The sequence below is a fragment of the Pezoporus flaviventris genome, unplaced genomic scaffold, assembly GCF_033815535.1.
Source record: "Pezoporus flaviventris isolate CSIRO_AGI_PZ_B2104156 unplaced genomic scaffold, CSIRO_AGI_Pfla_v1 ptg000022l, whole genome shotgun sequence".
NCBI classification, from domain to species: domain Eukaryota; kingdom Metazoa; phylum Chordata; class Aves; order Psittaciformes; family Psittacidae; genus Pezoporus; species Pezoporus flaviventris.
In genome coordinates, this window is record NW_026892570.1 from 7,554,631 (window position 1) to 7,574,979 (window position 20,349).

Below are 20,349 nucleotides of genomic sequence, written 5' to 3' on the forward strand. Positions count from 1 at the left end.
CAACAAAATACCTGGACTCAAAGGACCTGGATATTTTTTGCTTTCTTATGCTAGGATCTTCAGGCATAAAATGCATTTATGTGTACAGTGCTATTATAAAACACATTTATTTGTCAATAACTAGTAATCATAATCTCAAGAGAAGTTCAGAACACACAGCCAACTCAGACACTTCCATATGACACTTTTGTGTCAATTTCACAGACAGGTTTTATTGCCCTAAGGGGAAAGAGAGGTGCCTATGCTGGACATAGACATGAATTTCTCATTTAGTTGCTATCAGCTAAGAAGTCCCCTACCTATCAAGCCAATATTTTTCATTGCTTAGAGCAATTAAGACAGCAGTAGAGTGTCTTCACCAAGGAATGAAAAATTGAAGTCAACTTACAAAGAATAAACATGGTATTAACTATTCTAGCCTACTTATTAAATACGGCATTCTTATTTGCATGGTCACACTGTCAGATGATAGCTGGATGCATGAAACAGAACTTTAATTAGGAAAAAAAAAAAATCTGCCCCAAAGCACAAATGACATTATTGGTATAACTGGGTAATTGCAATTTTAAAGCAGTTTGCAAATCAGCAATCCTGTACCCTGACACCCAGTCTCCAGGTCTCCATTCTTACTCTAACACAGTTTTAATCAATTTAACTCAAGTTAAATGAGTATATAGCTTAATGGTTAAAGCTATGGGGGGAGGAAAGCAAGAGAAGGAAGGCAATAAATACATAGTTAAGTAATAGGTTGATTTGTGGCTGCCAAAGTGCTTCTACTACTTTGCATTTAACAAATTAAAAAAAAAAAAAAAAGTAAACCCCTGAAAATTAAGAGCTAAAAATACCCTGAACTTTGAAATTTTGTTGCATAGACAAATGCCAGCTAAACTGAAGGTGGCCTGCTTTAGAATTTCTAGATACAAATAGAAACCGTGATAAATGGACTAGATGTTCTTCCAGTCTGATGAGGCTCCTACAATGTTGCTGTCCAACATTCTACACAGAGACATTAATGTCTTTGTTGAATGAAAACCAAGATCTTGAATTTCTAGTCTGTTTCATGATGTTTTGTTAACGCATTCAAATCTCACTTGAAGAAAACAAGTTATGGGGAATCCATTGGTACCCTTAGAAAACTATCCTGATGATTAAGCTAGCTATGTCTTAAAAGTGTGCTTCTTCATTTATGAATAATTCAGAGTTATACAAACACTTTACCATCCCTCCCCCTCAACTTTCTTCCTCCCTTTCTCAAACAATTCCTCAACCTCCTCATTCTACAGATGGCAGAACACAGGGAGCAGTACAAGCAAGCATCTGGAATGTGGATGTGTGATGTGACATCACGCATCACTTGCCTTTTACCATTATTTTCATTATGTATGACATTCCAAGTAAAAACATACGTTTTCTTTTAAAATAAAATTAATCAAGGCTTTGTAGAAATTTTCGCTACTTCATAATCTACCTTGATATTTTTCCCATGCATAGATTCTACTTGGCTTTGTGTTTTTTTTTCTGTATTTTAAATAAATAAATAAATAAATAAATAAATAATTAAATCTCGATCAGTCTTATTTATGCATCTAGCTTCTGTAGGATGATCTACCTGGTACAGCTCAAATCTTAGTGGAATAAAGATATTGGATTAACAGAGAAATCAGGAATTCAAGAAAAGTGAACCACACATTAGAAAACATAAAACATCTTCCTCCGTAACCCTTCCCTCCAGATACTTGCACTATTTCACTGCTTTTTAGGCTGAAACTGGGATTAGGTAGAGTTCAGTGTACCTTTCATCTTTCTGCCAGTATTTCAAACAAAGCAATAACCCTCAAGGTGTGTCAAGTTGCCAGATACTGTAATGTTTCTCCTCTTTGTATTGTCTCTGTTCTCCCTGCAGTACTGCACTGTGAAGCAAACATACTGAATCCTTACCAGTGGGGACAGGAGCCAAAAATTAGAAAACAAAATAGAAAGAATAAGTCAAGAGGCCCTTTTGTGTTGAGTCCACCTCTTCCATACAGCAAAGGTGAAAAACAGCCTTTCAAAGGTATCTGAACTAGGTGCTTCTTGATACAGAGTCCTTCTACACTCACATTCCCAGAAGTTTTGTTGAAAGAGGAGTCCATGCTTCCTGCTCTGTGCAGTCTGGCATGACCTTCCTGCCCTACCAGCTATTACCTACTTCTTGCTTTCTCATCCCTTCCTTAAAAAGTTCTATATTACCCTTCTCCATGCACACATATGGTGAGGAAAAAATACTGCATTTTGTAATGGCCAAAACAGTATCTACTTACAGCAGATGTTAGCAGTGTGAAATAAAATCTTATCACTACAAGACAGCACAGAAATGAAGTCACATTCTTTTTCCCATTGTGGGCACTTAAATTCCACTGTCACATTACCGGACAGTATTTGCTTATCCACACTGAATGAACACTTTCAAGTGTAAAAACCTAGCTCTGGACAATTTGTTTGAGAGGAAGGAAAAGGGAAGAAATGAGATTATTTACAATAAAACATATTTGAAAACATTGTCAGCAATTGTGGTATGGAACAGGGGCATGCTGTCTCCAAGCAATTTCTCTCTCATTATGTTAGTTACCCGCCTGCAAGTGGGCAAGTAAGCTAAACAAAACACACAGAGAAAATACTGTTCTCTTCTTTCCAACCCTCTGACCTAAACAAAACTCCTAATGGAAGTCAGAAAAATAAAAAGTGTTTTGACCATGGAAAAACAATCCCATGCAAAAACAATCACTAGACATACAGTACTTCTACTGATAAACTTGAAAAGCCCTGAATAAAATATGAAGCATAATGCTTGTGTTTCCTTGCTATGAAAAGAATGGTGCTGCAGAGAGTAAGAAACTTTATAAATATATATATATATATGAAGACTCAAGTTTTTCTCACATCAGTCAAAACCATTTGACCACTTGAAACAACGAAATAGAAGTTCCTTTACTCAAGACCAACTACAGAAGTCTTTCAGACAGCCACGGCAAGATGTGATCTTTTTGTAACATACATGACAAAGCCATAAGGAAAACGGCAGCAACAACCAATGCAGCTCTTCTTTATAGGGAATACTGTCAGGTTCCTCTAAGACCTCTTTTGTAAACTATGCTGATGAAGACTGCAGAACAAGTCACAGTGAAGTGAATTACATATCTTAGCTCATGATGGATTTAACATTAGATGCTTCCAAGCTTAAGCCTGAAAAAAAAAAAAAAGAGAATACTTTGCCAATACTACCTACTCTGTTCTCCATGGTCTGTTGTCTTATTCCACTCTTTTAACAGGTAAACCTACTTAATCAGAGTAATTTCTCTTGGCGAATATTTAGTTCCCTAGACCACAAGGTAAATACACATTCAGAAGGATCATCCTGGCTCCAAGTGTTGTTATGAAAAACCACAACAGACCATTATAATTTCCTAACATACAAATCCACTGCTGTGAGAATGGTGAGGCACTGGAACAGGCTACCCAAGGGAGCTGTGAATGCTCCATTTCCGGTAGTGTTCAAGGCCAGGTCAGATGGAGACTTGGGTGACACAGTTTAGTGTGGTGTCTCTGACAGTTTAGTCCTTTTAGAGACTTTGCGCCTTTCCCCAGTTCCCTTGAACTTCTTAGAAGTTTTGCAGCCACTTTTGACAAAGAGATTGTAATAGGTCTGACGTACATACAATCAGTAAGCATCTTCATACTGACCTTTACAAACTTTGTGGTAAGCATTCTTTCTGCACACTACAGAACTGCTGGCTAACTTCATTATCACTGAAAGTTTAAGCTGTAAAATTCAGTGGAATCCTCTCTGTACAAGCAGAAAAAAAAAAAAAAAAAAGAAAAAAAAAAGAAGAAAAAAAGAGGCCTTTTCTGTCTTCACATTTGTCTTAATTCCATTGGTTGGCTGGTGGGGTTGTGGCGAATTATTTTTTTTTTAATTATTTAATAACATAGTATTTAATTTGTATAATCCTTTCCAGTGAGAGGTCTGGAGATGAGTCACTAAGGTTTTGCTGGAGGGTACAATCAAGTCTGCATTTAGAACTGACATAAGTAAATCCAATCAAATGAAAAGCAAGCAGCAACTACTTTGACTAAATCGTCAAACATCTGTAAGGTAACAATTCAGTTTACCATGCAAATTTCCCTATTTGAATGAGATTCTATCTCCTCCAATGCCACACAACTGTTCACTATTTCCTTTCAGAGTGTCAGTAGGGTGGGGGATGTTTTCCTTGAATCTGCTGTGAAATACGCCCTGTGTATATTTGTGAACAAAAAAATTCCTTTGCCTGGTGTAACAATCTTTATCTAAAAAGTTAAGATTGAAGTGTAAAAATATGCATTTAGATAAAAGTTATAGTTGCTCTTTAACATGTTTTTCCGTTATGCTGCTCCTTCTCAAATAAGGCAAAGGGCTGTTAAAAGGGGTGTTAAGCTCTTTACTTTTCTAACTTTGCTTTCACTAGCAACTTCTGAAAAGAGCATGAGGTACAGTAGTTAAATCTAGCATTTAAGTACAGCCTCAAATCCTATCCCAGTCCAAAACACTTCCTCTTTTTCTACCTCTCACAAAAATACATAGAATTCTATAACTTGGACTCAAACTGTCTCCAAATATTTTACAGGTACCAGACCTTTCCCTTCCCACTCCATGTAGCTTGGTAGCATAGGCATTAGAGACTGCATAGAAGAGGTAAGAAAATGGAAGGCAACAAAACATTGCGCCTACCTTGCAAAAAAAAAAAAAAAAAAAAAAAAAGGCTACTGTCTTTCTCAAAATACTGGAAAACAGAACTAAAATAACTAAACTTTTGACGCCACTGTTCTTTATTACAGTAAGTAGATAAGTATGATGCAGTAACACCATGTCTTTACTGCCGAGATGCACTTAGTCCTAAGTGGATTTGATTTCTCCTTTTTCTCCCCACACAGAAGGGCAATGGCTCACATGCAAGGTTCAGCATGAAGGCCAGATATTGCTGCAATCCTTTCATGGAGGATAATCAGTCACTTCCCCAAAGGCCTCTCTGTCTGCCACTCTGCCACAGATCATTTGGTTTAAGGTATTCATTATTCAGTCTCTCCCTCAAACAAACATCCCCTCTTCTCCTAGACATGCAGCCAGCACTGTGGCTGGTGAATCAATATCCACAGCGAGGTAATTAATGAAGTCTACTGAATTCACATCAGTAGCATTATCCCAATTCATTCACAGGACTTCGCATGTAAATGGATGGGATTACTGAATCCTAAATACAAAACATTTAACATTAATTTATCTAGAAAACATCTGTCATAATAAGCATAACCACTTTGGAAGCACCAATGCAAATCTCGCAAATAGTCCCATGAAAGTATACACTTTTGTTTTTTCTTTTTTTTACAATAAATTAATTTCTCAAACCCCTGCATCTTTAGGCATTTTGTGCATCTATACTAAAAAATTATCAGCTTGAAATGAATTCCTTCATGCTGTTTAACTGATAACAATGAATTAGGTGTGAATTCTCCAGGAGAAAACATTATCAAGTTAAGACTCTAAAATTACAAAAAAACAAAACCCAAAAACCAAATCCCACCCATAACCAAGGATTTTTACTACCCGTTATGAGAAAAGTGTTATGTTCAATAAGAAAAATTCCTAAAGCCTAAACCAAGATACAGTTAAAAGTAATCAACAAAGACACTGGCAAGTCTTAAGTCATTGATCTATCTATATATTAAAAACCACATAGATTTCAGTCTAAGGGTTAAAATTAAAAAATTTTAAAAAATCCCTAGGGAGAATTAACAGATACACTAGTTCTAAATACTAGGCTACCGGCTCATCTTCAAATGTGGCCAACCCTCCGCTGGAAAGCTGCCCCCATTATTTTCCCCAGGCCCTTGTTGCTAGGGCTGCAGCTGCACAGCCCATTCCTGTTGAAGCACATGTCTTTAGAGGGGGGCACAAAAGGTTCCATTATTTCCTCCTCTGAGCAGGCAGAGCACCGCCAGAATAAAGCATTCCCCTTTCTGCCCCCACCAGAAAATAGGCAGGCAACTCCAGCACTCACTAGTGAGCATTTACATATGAAGAGCTGCAGAAGGCATCGGGTGCCCTGGCTGAGCTGCCTGCCACCACCACAAGTTGTCCCCTTCAGGCAAGTGTCTTCAGAAGCTGCTCATTTATGATTAATTTTATTCATTAATAAATTAGTTTGTTTTGTCCAGTTATCTCTGTTCGTGACTTGATGGGAAGTTCACACTGCAGTTCAACTTAAGGAATAAGGAAATGATATTTGTTTTTTTTAAATCACTAAGAACAGTCTTCTAATACTTCTAATCTTCCAGAAAGAATTGTTTTTAAAAGTCCTGGCCTTTTCTGGGACATGCAGATAAAGGACATAAAAATAGAAAAGGACACAACGACCAAATGAGCACCCTATGCTTTGGTCTAAAACACTGTAAACTGTCAAGCACTACCTACCAAAAGCTTAATTTAAATTGTTAGTGTCATGAACAGCTGGATTCATTCTGTGAACATGTTTACACACTTGTGCCACTGTGAAGGGGAAAGGTGTATGGGCAGGGCTTCCATTCAAAACCTTCAGCAGAAATATTAAATAAATTAGAAAAAATTAAAAACTATTAATTAAAAAAACAAAACAAAACAAAGCCCTAAAAATGAAAACTATTGGTTTTTAATTAATAATTAAAACCTACTAATTCTCCTGCTGGAAATGGGAGCACTGGCTACCTTGGATTTGGAGAAAGCTGAAGTTCTCAATGACTTCTTTGCCTCAGCCTTCACTGGCAAGTGATCTGACCACACCGCTCAAGCCTTGGGAGACAAAGGCAAGAACTGTGAAAATGGAGATATTAGGACCACTGCTGGAGAGGATTAGGTTCAAGATCATCTTAGGAACCTGAATGTGCACAAATTCATGGGACCTGATGAAATCCATCTGCAGGTCCTGAAGGAGCTAGCAAATTAAGTTGCTAAGCCACTGTCCATCATATTTGAAAATTCATGGCAGTCAGGTGAAGTTCCAATGACTGGAAAAAGAGAAATAGGACCTGCTTTTTAAGAAAGGGAAAATAGAAGACCCAGGGAACTACAGACCAGTCAGTCCCACCTCTTTGCCTGGCAGGATCAGGGAGCTGAATTCCCCTGGAAAACATGTTAAGGCACATGAAAAACGAGTTGGTTGGTGACAGCCAACAGGCCTTCACTAGAGGCAAATCCTGCATGACAAATTTGGTGGCCTTCTATGATGGGGCTACAGAACTGATGGATAAAGGCAAAACAGTTGACATCATCTACCTGGACTTGTGCAAAGCATCTGACACTGTCCTGTATGACATCCTTGTCTCTAAACTGAAGAGACATCAATTTGATGGATGGACAAGCCAGTGGATAAGGAATTATGTGGATGGCCACACACAGAAAGTTGCAGTCAATGGCTCAATGCCCAGCTGGGGACTGGTAATGAGCAGTGTCCCTCAGGGATTGCTGTTGGGACCAATCCTGTTCAACATCTTTGTCAGAAACAGGGACAGTGGGATTCAGTGCACCTTCAGCAAGTTTCCTGATGACACCAAGCTGTGTGGTTCGGTTGATACGCTGGACAGAAGGAATGCCATCCAGAAGGAGTCTGGCACGGTTGAGAGGTGGCCAGTGTCAATCTCATGAAGTTCATCCAAGTCAAATGCAAGGTCCTACACCTGGGTTGGGGTAATCCCAGGCACAGCTACAGGTTGGGCAGAGAAGAGAGTCAGAGCACCACTGCAGAGGAGCACTTGGGGGCACTGGTTGATGAGAAAATGAACATGAGCCGGCTTCAGTGTGTGCTCACAGCCCAGAAAGCCAACCGTATCCTGGGCTGCATCAAAAGGAGCGTGACCAGCAGGTCGAAGGAGGTGATCCTGCTCCTCCACTCTGCTCTCGTGAGACATCACTTGGAGCACTGTGTGCAGTTCTGGTGTCCTCAAAAGAAGAAGGACATGGAGCTGTTGGAGCAAGTCGAGAGGAGGTCCATGAGGATGATCGGGGGACTGGAGCACCTCCCATATGAAGACAGGCTGAGAAAGTTGGGGCTGTTCAGCCTGGAGAAGAGAAGGCTGTGTGGAGACCTCAGAGCACCCCTCCAGTATCTGAAGGAAGGCCTATAAGGATGCTGGGGAGGGACTTTTCATTAGGGACTGTAGTGGTAGGACAAGGGGTAACAGGTTCAGACTTAAACAAGGGAAGTTCAGGTTAGATATAAGGAAGAAGAAGTTCTTTACTGTGGTGAGGTGGTAGAGGCACTGGAATGGGTTGCCCAAAGAAGTGGTAAATGCTCCATCCCTAGCAGTGTTCAAGGCCAGGTTGGACAGACTTTGGACAACAAGACCTTGGACGACATGGTTTAGTGCGAGGTGTTCCTGTCCAGAACTAGATGATCTTAAGGTACTTTCTAACACAAACCATTCTATGATTCTATTCTGTGGAAAGAAAGTTTTCTTAACAAAATGCTTCTGAACTCTGTGTAACAACTGATAAAGTTCAAGGCATGTACACTCAGCACAAAAAAGAGTTGTAGAGCAATTTGTATTAAAAACAAAAAGCACAAGACACCAAAATACGCAGCAAACAATATTGTACTCTAATCAGTTATTTGGCTCATGTGTTGTTTTGCCCTTGTACAATGATTTATACATTGACCAAACAGCTCTTTGTTTTACCCTAAATGGTTAGAGATACTTACACCATTTTATCCTTGCCTGCCTGAAGTGCAACTCTAAGTACTGTAACTGTTCTGGTGTGAAAAATTATGGATCAGCATGGTCATCACCATGTGTAATCAATCTCCCAGCATTAGGAGCCCATGACTGTTTAGATGAGAGTTTCTCCTTTAGAATAAGGATGAATTGCAATTTCTCCTCCAGGACCTCTCCTCCAAGTAGGGAGACTGGTTTCTATAGTCCCCTCACTATGGGCCGTGACACTTCTGCTAGAATTTATGTATGGGAGGAGAGGATTCAAACTCTGCCCAGTGAAGAACTGAGCTAACAGTTTTCTAATAACCACAGTATCAGATCAAGTGCTCAGGCAGGATGAAAAGAGGTACTGAGTTTAAACAGGGGAATTTCAGGTTAGATATAAGAAGAAGTCCTTTACTGGGAGGGTGGTGAGGCATTGGAAAAGGCTCCCTGAAGAACTGAAAAATGCTCCATCCCTCTCAGTGCTCAAGGGCAGGTTGGATAGACCTTGGGTGACATGGTCTAGTATGAGGTTGTAACTAGATGATCTTAAGGTCCTTTCCAACCCAAACCACTCTATGATTCTGTGATTCCATAATTGTTACTTGGACTGGTTTTGGTACCATCTTGCCTGTAAAAGTCAGCAATTTCTTATTAAGTACTGATTAGCATTTCTAGTGTCAGAGAAAATAAAGCAAGCAAAAATAACTGGTTTTCACTTTGGACTCCTCTTTGTCAGGAAAAAAAAAAAAAATAAAAATCATTCTTGAACAGCAGAAAAATAACAGAGAAAGAAGTTAACCCTCCATGAGAATCCTGAGTATCAATACTTAACTCATACAACACAGTTTTTTGAGAACTGTGTGCAGTTGTTTACAGCAGAAATAGAACATTTCACTGAAAGGAACCCAAAGTGATCATTAGTTTTACATAAATAAGTACATACAGAGAGTACATGGAATGCAAAAGCATTCTCAAATAGAGTGTCAGACTACTACACAGAAAGATGGTGAAAGGAAATAAAGAGTTTTCTAGGCCTTTACTAAAGGTTAGACTAGTTTTTCACTTAATGTGATCAGACCAGTAGTCCTACACCTGAATGTCTGTCTCTTTAACAAGAGTTGAAAGAAGTATTTGGGATTTGTGCCAGATCTGAGGAACCCAAGTCTCCATAGAAGGCAATGCAAATTGCTGCATTTGCTGCCCATAAGATTACCAGAGCATCCTGGCAAGGTTATGCATTTATCACACTCCCAAGGAATCAGTGGATGATGATCTCCAGATACAGTCTGAAACTGTAAGGCCACCACCTGTCCCATCAGCTAACAATTATGATCTGTATACTGGAAGGATCGTAGACAGGAGTATGAAATTTTAACTCTGTGTTGATGCAGGATATTCACAGACATTCTAGTCTATTTCCTAGTAACCTTTTCAGAAACAGATGAGATCTTCCCTAACATGCTTCTTCTTGGAAATTCTTCTGCGGTCTTTGAACACTATGCGAATATTTCTGAATGGGCACGAAGGAAGGCAGAGATGAACAAGCCTAGTTTTTGCCTAGGAATTTCTTTAAAGTTTGTATTTTGAAAAAGCAACGCAGTTCAGCTGCCAGTATTAATAACCCAGGAGGGGTGAGGGGGTAATTGTGTTGGGGAATGGTCAGGAGTCTTTTAAATAAAGAGATCCTGAAAATACAACTGGTATTATTTGAGGATGATGACTCAAATACTTCTAATGCAACATAAAAGTTAATTGTTCTTCTAATCCAAAATTTGTGATGCACTAGCCTGCAACTGTGGGCTTCCTTCCATGTGAATATCTTGTAAATATTTAGGAATACAGATTACAAAAAAACAACACAGTACATGTACTATGCTTGCCTGTAATGCTATGCATTTTAAAACTTGATTCCACCTGCTCTTTTACCTAGCCTGTTCTTATACACCTCTCAGTCTCTTGTGGGACAACTATGTAACTAGGATGGTACAACAACTGGTAGGAAGAACTTCAAAACTTCAATTTCTGTGTAAAAGATACACATTCACTAGAGCACCAACCTCCCCCCCCCCAGAAAAAAGAAAAAAAAAAAACAACAAACAAGCCCAAACAAATTAACAATAAACTAACACTTCTGTTTCACATTAGGCAGCAAGCAAGCCAGAAGTAACTAGAAGGATAAAGAGGGGTAAGAGTGAGAGGAGCTACAGAATAACACACAGTGGTACTGAAATAACTGTAATTCTTGAACATGCAATGTACTGAACGATGTTGATATTTGTCAAAAGAGTGAATTTGCTTTTTATGTCACTAGTACATTCATTTTTGAGTACCTTAAATTATCTATTAAGTACATAAATTATTTTTATAGAGATCTCAAGCATTCCAATTGCTTCAGTGAGATGTGCACAAAGCTATCACCCTCTACTTGAGACTACGACTTCAAAACAAATGCTGATTTTACTTGCTTTATAATATACTGATATCCCAGACATTTTAAAAATCTAGATAGCGCTGGTAAGCCAGTAATAATAGTCAGTGCATATTGGTCATCAGCTTTCACTCATTACTGCATTACATGGTACTTTGATGGGGAAAGGCACAAAGCATTTGAGATTTTTGCAGAAGTTCCAAAAATTAGCATAAAATGCTTTCTTTCCACTTCCTGATGACTAACCTATTTTACTGTAATATTGAAAATGCAGGACCTCAAAAATAAAGTACTTGCTAAAAAGTACAAATACTAACAGGACAACGAAATAGTGAAAAGCCTTTCAGAAGCTTTTCTGAGTTGCTGCTCCTAATTTGTGAAGTGACAGATGTTTTTTCTTTTCATAACTACTTGTTATTAATAACTGTGTTATTGAGCATGTCCTCAGAACACAATCAGTTTCTGCAAAACAAGCAGTTATTTCTGGATATATGTGAACGTATCTTCCTTCCAGAAGATTCTTGCCTATCTCAGAAATGAAACAAACAAAAAACCACTTCCATACTTGAGCCCAACTACCAAATTAGCAATAGCTGCTGTGCAATTCTACTGTAGAAGCTTCCGCTAAGTAAACGCTGTGTGACTTTGTTAAACATATGTGGAAATCAAAGTGTATTAGTCTCTAGAGACTGGAATGAACACATGCTTTGTTGTTATGTCCCCAAACTTTAACAGAAGTCAGACTTTTCTGCAACAAAGCTTTATATCCAGGCATTTCATGCCTATGTAAAAGAAGTTTCTAGCCACAGCAATGCAATACATGAGGTAAACAAACAGCATCTAAGAGCCTCCACTGCTACATTAGTAACACATACCAAGTCCCTCATCCCCAAATGGCACTACAGTCAGTTTTTGCAGAGCTAGAAACTTTCCCCAAGGCTTTTAAAACAGAAGTTTACTCGTGCCACTCCACAAAGGACTTCAAAGGACTGCCACGTTATCCAGCAGCCTTCAAATTCTGGGTCTAACAGTATCACCAAATTCTGTAGCATCTAACTGCAGCTATTTTGAGATACAAGCAGCTGAAAGAAACAGGAAGAGATGTAAAGGTAACAGGAAAAGCTATAGTGTTAGATCGGGGAGAAGCAGAGAGGGAGAGGATAAGTAAAGCAGAGCAGAGCGAAAGAAAACTATACCCATGAAACAGACCTGAAGTTTACAAACAATATGAAAGAACTGAGTCAGAGATTTGTTCAGGTTTTTTGGATTTATTTTTGAATAAATAAAAAAAATGAAGAAAAGGGGAAGTAAAAGGACTTATAATGGTACAAGAACAGACAACCCACTGCATTAAGAAGCTTTGCTGAAATACCTAAATATCCAGAGGCAAAGAGTGCAGGAGACATTGAGGACTTAGATGGAAAGCAGAAGACAGAGGGCATAGAAACAAACAAACCATTGTGTTTGTAAGAGAGAACTTAACAAAATAATTTTCTAGACTGGCTTATCTGAAGGTACATAATGAGATTTTGACAGTAAATAATATTTTTCTTCCATGTTAACTGTTAACAGCAAAAAATGTCAGCAATCTTCCACAAGTTTGTTTTCCCTACAACAGAAAAATGAAGTAAAACATCTGTGTACAAACTAGTCTGGGGATCTGCACTTTGAAATCAGCTGGAACTACTGAGATTCATGTCACAGTGTGGCTTTTCAACTACTCAAGTCACAGTTCATTAAAAGGCAGAAAACATACAATACAGCAGCACGCGCATCTCCTCTGGCGTCTCACATTAGGACCCTTATGTTAGCAGTGTCACAAAACTCAAGTGGAAAGTTAGGCAGCTAGATTTTCAGAAGTGCCAAGTACCCACCAGTTTCTACTCTGAGCCTGCTGGATTTTTTGAGAAGCAGGCGCTAGCCAAGAACAGATTTGGATTTCAAACAATTCCTCTGGCACCCCCTTCCCCAATAATTAATTACAATGCCTCCCCATGCCTCCACTCCCTTCTCTGCCTAAGGAAATTAGTATCTTTCCATGTAAGTGTATAATAAGTAACAACTACTGATACATTTCGCTTTAAGAAAGGGTATTTCACATTTCTACCTCAAGAGTAAAAGCCTTTTCAGTAACAATACTGCCACTCGCTTTAAAAGATTGCTCTTTTAAAAAGGCGTATAGGCTGGCACTACCAGCTTCATTTTTTAATTCACACATATTAACTAAAGCAAACAAAAATCCCACTGAAGACACTGCAACTCCCCATCCCTATTTTCCTGCCTGAGTCAATTCAATGGGATTTAAGGAAGTTATAGCTTGAGGCCACTCTTCCAGTCCTTCAAACTAATATACTAACAAGTCAATGTGCTCGTAGCGTGGAAATGCAGTTCAGCCTCTGCACATGATTTATACCTAACTCTGGCTGACTTGACTGACAAGAGTAACTGTTGACAAATACTTGGAACGAAGTCTCAACAAACCAGCCTCAAAAGAAAGGATGATCATGCATAATCCAGTCAAAGAGAGGAACAGATCTACTATGCAACAGGAATAATGGAAATATTTCCCTGCTTACCCTTCCTCCCCAATTTACTCAGTAACAGATAACATCTCTGTTAGGATTAATAACTGGAAATCAAGAAAGAGTAGAAGTATTAAAGATTGATATACATTTCAGAACAAAAAGACAGGATGTGCTTCTTCTGAATTAACTCAGTTATAAGAAATAGGATTCTTGAAAAATGCTGCAGCTATTAGCTCATTTTTAAGGAGGCAGGAGTAGCAAAAAATTACTTCATTCATATTTGAGAAAGGAAATGATATCACAGAATGGTGTCTTGTCAGAAGACTAATACAATCTTAATGAAGCATATTCCAAGAAATTAAATCAGTCTCTCCTGGACAGCAGGTAGCATTAAACAGCTCAAGCAAACTGCAACAATTTGGACATAAGTAAACATGTCAATTATGTATCTGTGAAACTATAAGAAGAAAGCAAGATGTCCATGAGATCTGCAGGCCCAAAGATGAATACAGGTGAGATTTTCAAGACAGTATTTTGAATCTATGTGCCAAAGCCCTGAGTAAGTGCTTATCAGAACACATGCCTCCTTCAAAACAGAGCTTAAACTGTTTTTCCTATTAAGGGAGTATCCAGTAAGCTGTACATAATGTTAAAAAACAAAGCTAGAAATGTCCTTCAATGTGCTCTAGCAATTGCTGGTTCAAAGAAAGAGAGCAGAGTAGAATTGTCTGTAGTAAGATGAACCTGAAAGTTAAACTGGGCCATTAGCAAAAGCCTGCTTGTTATTTCCTCTTTCTTTTTTGATACCTGATCACTAGTACAACAAAGAATATTAACCTTCTTCTTTTAAAGAAAATGGAGAGTTGCCACGGTTATAAGTTCCACACAGAATTCAAGAACAAGATTTAGATACAGTATGGGAAATAGATCTCCTTCACTTGTGTTCACTTTTGCATCCAGGCTGCAAAGATCAGATTCTCAGACTTCAGTATGAGCTCTTTTCTGCCTCTGAGTTACTTTAATTAATAGATTAAGTATCTCAAATTATTTCATGCCATAGAATAGGATCCCTTAATTATCTGATACCTATAGCAATCTAATTTGGCTATATAATGCATGAACATTTGTAGCTTTTCTGAATGGATAGGCATTGCACATTGGAGGGTGACTACAGATCTGACGTACAGAAGACAGACAATAAACACCAAGCAATTTGTGAAAAGGTCTCGGGAGTTGCATGCAGAATGTAAGTTAAACTGAAAAGCAAATCCTTCATGAAACAAAATGTTAATATCCAACATCGTGCATTTTTCTCCTTTTTCCTAAAGTGAACAGTACATAAATTTCAATTAAATAAATGAACTAAAACTTCCTTTTGACACTGCTCTAACTTCATGAATCTATTATTAAATTGGAGTCATACAGAGCTGATGAGAGTGTGGTGGATGAAGTCTAAACACTTTCTTAAACAGGAAACTAAAATCCATTAAAACCTTAGAAAAGATGGCCCATGAACCAAATTTGAAAGCCACTTACTACAAAAGTGAAGCAGAAGATGACATATTTCAGATTTTAAAGACATGCATGATTTTCTGTGGTGGCATTTAGAGACAAACACAACGCATGAATAGCCTGCTAACATTTTAGGCTAGTACTTCTGGCTGCAACACTATACTGCAGTAGTGCTGCAGAAACTTCTAGTGCAAGATGTGAATGGAGTAAGAGCTTCCTTGACAAGCTAAAGTTGTTTACTGGTATAAAAGCATTTATCTAAAATTCACTACTATTTCGACACTACCTCCAGAAGGGGAAAATATATCTTTTTCCACCTTCTCCCCTACCGCAGTATTTTAGAACTTTAGTGAATTACGTCATAAACAGAAATACTAGAATGGATAAGATACGGAAAACACATTTCAATTTTTTTTTTTTCCCCCCAGATTGTTTTGGGTCTTCTCTAAGCAGTTTTAAAGTACGTGTTTCAGAGTATCATCAGACCAGATGAGGAATATTCTAACTACAATGAAGAGCCTCAAGCCTTACACCTTCTTCTTCACATGACTGGAATTATATCTAACAACCATGTGGTCAGAGTCATGCAACAAGGAATACTGGCTATGTGAGTGAAGATGCAAGTCCAGCCACCTAATTGCAGAAGTAAAGGGGAAGGAAAAGTTGCAGGGTTCTAGATCAAGAGGCAGCAGGAAATGGCCCTCATGCATTACTCTATCATCACTGTCTTTCAAACTGACAGTTTGTACCTCAAAACACCGAAGATAAATGAAGAAAAGTATTAGGACTTCAGGCATGGGGTTTTATTAGGCTAGAAAAAAAATATATTGTTAAGATATTTATGGACATTTTACACTCACCAATTTCATAGCTGCCAGCAAGGCAAGTCAGGAAGGCTGTATTTCCTGACCTGTAACTGAAGCTTCCTGCAGACACTTCTGGAGCATGTACATAACAGGCATACGACAGTTTGGGAACACCCACTGCACTTCACTTGTTTCTGGCACAGGAATGAAATACACATGTTTTGCACTGTGGAGTTTTTCTGGCTCCCTGCCACCCCTGCTTCAGAGGCAATAACCACTGACTGACACCGGTGCTCCAGGAGAAGTCCTTTCTCTTTCCCATTTTGTCTTCCTGCATCAGCAATCATTCATGCTTCTGCTGCTTGCAGTACAGTCCTTATTCTCCTTTTTTCCCCTCAATCATCTTCTTCAAACATCACTATTTCTTACCTGGTCTTATCACCCCTACATCTGCTACCCAACTGTCTGCCTTCTCATCTTCCCCCTCCCCCTGCCTCCACATGGTGGTTTTTTTTTGATTATGGGGTTTTAAGGGATTGGTAATTTTAAAGTTTAATTTTAAATTTCCTGATTGGGTTACCATTTCCTTCTTCCTTCACCCCACTTTTTACAGAGTCTTAAGGACAGAGAATCTTCCTCCTCACACCCAATTCTCATTCTAAAATGAAGTATTTTTTTCACAGGCTGGGTACATAAATATCCAGGGATGCTCCAGAGGTGGGAGCAGACCAGAAGAGGAACTGCAGGGCCAGCAAGAGAGACTGCAGCTCTTTGGTATGCCACTTACACTTCCAGTTTCACTATTACGCTAGTAGTAAAACCACCTCCTTGTCACATATTCTCCAGGGTCAATTCATGTGTGGACTTTTCCTTCCCTGGGCTCTCTGAGAGAAACATTTTACAAGGGACAGTGAAATCAGAGCAGCAAAAAATCCCCAGGTGTGCTCATAAAAAGGAAGTGCACAGCATGAAGGATAAGCCCAAACATGTTTGGTATCATCAGTCATACTGAAAACACTTCAGACTTCTCAAAGGAACATGGGGGAAGGGAGAAAGCAGAAAACTAATATTAGTCATTTACCAGTATTTAAATGAAATTCAGTATACATTGAGTGTTTTTAGGGTAAAGCATCAAGCCTGACTGCTACCCAAATGACATACTTCATGAATGGTGCTCAGAAGCACAAAGAATAAGGTAAAATAGATTATTACCTAATACCTGAGAAATGAAAGTGTTTTGCAGGCTTTGCTCTCAGTGAGGAGAATTGTGCAATATGTTCCACAAATTACATCTCTTTCTGACGAAGCAGCATGCGGAAGAGATCTTTATGCACATTTCCTGAAGCACTGGTACCTAACAGAATTCTTCTGCATGGTTCATTTGAATTTTTAGACATTAAAATATGAAACATTAAAGAATAATGTTAAAGTAGAACTCACAAGCTTCTAAAATTAAACTTGCTGTACTGAACGAGTTCCTAAGGAACCAGCAGTAGTTTCAGGGTTTAACTGTTCCGTCAGTGCTCGTGTAACCGACGGAAATTAACCCTACATAAATGCTCTGCAATCATATCACTCACTAAAGTCAAATAGGAATAGATCTATCCCAGAAATTAGCTGGAGGCAAATTCAGCTGATTAAAAACAGTGGCCATTCATCTACATTATTTAACACCACACTAAAGCAAGTGTACTTGATGGGAATTAGGAAGTAGTAAAGTTAAGCTGCATGGGTCCTTAAAAACTTAGCAAACCAGGATAAGCAGTTGCATAGGGTATTAAATTGCAAGTTAAATTATTAAAATCCTTGAAAAGTATCACACAAAGAACACCAAAGGAGTTTCGTCATCTCATTGAAGAATTAGGTATTAGAGACCTATTTAGAAGCCTTATTTCAAAAAAGAAATAAGAATGTGAAATTGACATAAAATAATTAGCAAATCCATTGAGAATATACTTTGGTAAGAAAATTAAGGAAGAAAATCTAGGTAAGTATAGATGGCTGCATGTACCTTGAATATCAGTGTCTGCTGGGGCAACAAGACAATTTAAATAATTAAATTAATTGAGGGTCACAAAGTACCTGGGCCTCCTATTAAAGTTAGTCTAAATTACATATGAATATTAATCTGGTTTTATTATGAGCACAAAGGAAATCTGCATATATAATTCCGCTGGCCTTCTTATCTAGGGGCTCATCACCACAGAGGCACTTCAAATGCTGCTTCATGAGAAGAACCATGAAAACAGATCCAACCTACTTAAGGTTAAAATCCCTATCATGCTTTGATGGTTTTGATATAACAATAAATATTCACAGATCTATCATCTATGTTTACCTCAACATTTAAAGTGAAAAGTAAACTGACAACATTGCCTACCTGAATTCCGCAACTTCAGTTAGTCTAGTCCTTTCTTCAAGCAGCAAGTTACTCACTGAAGAGATCCCCAATTCTAGAGACCAAGGCAGGAAAAAAAATGGCATAAGTAACTATCTCTTACATTTCATAATGTAAATTATTTATAACAAAGAGCAATGTAATTTCATGTTAGCATGAAGAAAACAGCTACCAAGAGGTTGCTACCAAGAGAATCAGCAGTTTGCAGGATACCACAGATGTCAGAACGGCTGAGCTATTGCCATTTGTGAATGAATTCAAGGATTACAGGCTATCTTGTTTACTGCTGTGCTTGCAAAAAACCTTCATCAATTTGTGCACTCTCTGGTATGCTTTATTCTTAACCTAACAACGTGCTTACACACTGTTAATGTACATATATGTACAACATAGTTAAACGAAGTAAATAGGGAGCACAGGTTCAATAGTAGTAACACAAGTTCTGGCAGCTCTCTTTGCTAGGGTCAAACCTTAGTACCAGCAGGGGCTGGTGGAAAGGCCCTAAACCAGATGCATATTCCAAAACTTTTGTGTGCAAAGTTACACAATCCTTCTTACTGATCAGCCTTGGAATCACTGGCAATAGCAGGCAGTTCAGAGAATAACTGGTTTGACCTAAGTGCCAAAAAAAAAAAAAGTAATTTGGCAGTTAAATCTCATTACATGTGTGAGGTTTAGCAAACAAGATTGTAATTAATTATTGCCTATGACATCTTCTACCAAGTTCAGCATTTCTCAGTAAAAGAAAGATGGATTACAAGTAATGCAGGCAATAAGACAAAGGAAAAACATTCATAATAAAAGCTGGCTCTGACTGACAAAAAGAATCACTGCTCTAAAATCTGCTGGTGGAGCAGCAACACATTATTTAATGATGTTAAACATGTACTTAAAAGAAAAAAAAAAAAAAAAAAAGGGCGGCGGCCAAAACCCAATAAACCAGAACATGCCTGTATTCAGAGGGCATCCACCTATAATGATGAACTGTTGTGAGAGCAATCACGTATCAGAGATGGGCTTCAAAACAGAAGTTGTGAGGAAAGCTGAAAGCCCCAGACAATCCAGTTCACATTTCAAATGTTCATGTAAAATAAGGCAGAAGTTGTAGCAAATTAAATTTTATGCATCTTCTATGTCAGGTAGGGCAATGTTTGGTAGATTTTATTAAAAACCCCAATGCAAAAGCAAACAAACAAAACCCCAAACAAAACTAAACAAACAAACATAAAACCCCAAACAAGCAAAACTTCCCCCCCCCCCCCCCCCCAATAACTCTCATCTACACTTGAGCTCCCTGATGTTTTACACCCCATGGGAAGACATTTCCTTGACAACTTTCACTGAGGTCTTGGTTGTCATATTTCAGCCCTTTCTTGCACACAAACTAGGGAAACAAGTCTCCTGTTTTTTCTCAGACTGTCAGAAGCCAGATTAAAATCTAGACTTTTTTTTCTTTACCTCTGTAGTTTTCAGAAGAGATTGCCATAAAAAATTATGGCCTAGAAAGAGGTGAGGCAGATGAAAGAAGAAAGGTAAATCAAGAGAAGAATGCTAGGGAGGAAAAGAGAAGGGTGAAACTTGTCCGGACAGCATTACATGTCAAGAGACGGAAAGCTTTCATCACCTTTTTTTGTTAGGATAGAAATCTGGGTGGTCAGAAAGAGAAACTTCACAACTGCAGATTACTGAGAGGAATAGTATTAGGAAATGGCTATAACTGCCATTTTGTTTGTATTTGATGATTGCATTGCCCCAGTGTGACAGGATGAGAGTCTGTGGAAAGAGTATTTGGGTCTCCTTTCTTTGGCTAAGGAGTCAGACAATAGCTTCTTACTCTTTATCTTCAGTTACCTCAGAATAAGTCAGAGACAAAAGTAAACTTTAATTAACAGAACAATAAACCTGACAGACTATAAGATGTGCAGTTACTGGACA

The 20,349-nt window shown here is 38.4% G+C and overlaps 1 protein-coding gene across 1 annotated transcript in view; it reads right to left on the reverse strand.

The window, feature by feature from the left end:
- Positions 1-18,492, reverse strand: part of CDC42SE2 (CDC42 small effector 2) — a 62,634-nt gene extending 44,142 nt beyond the window's left edge. Inside the window, exon 1 of the mRNA XM_061456369.1 lies at positions 18,397-18,492. The gene's annotated coding sequence lies outside the window, so the exon portion shown is untranslated. The remainder of the gene's footprint in view (positions 1-18,396) is intronic.
- Between the last annotated feature and the right edge of the window lie 1,857 nt (positions 18,493-20,349).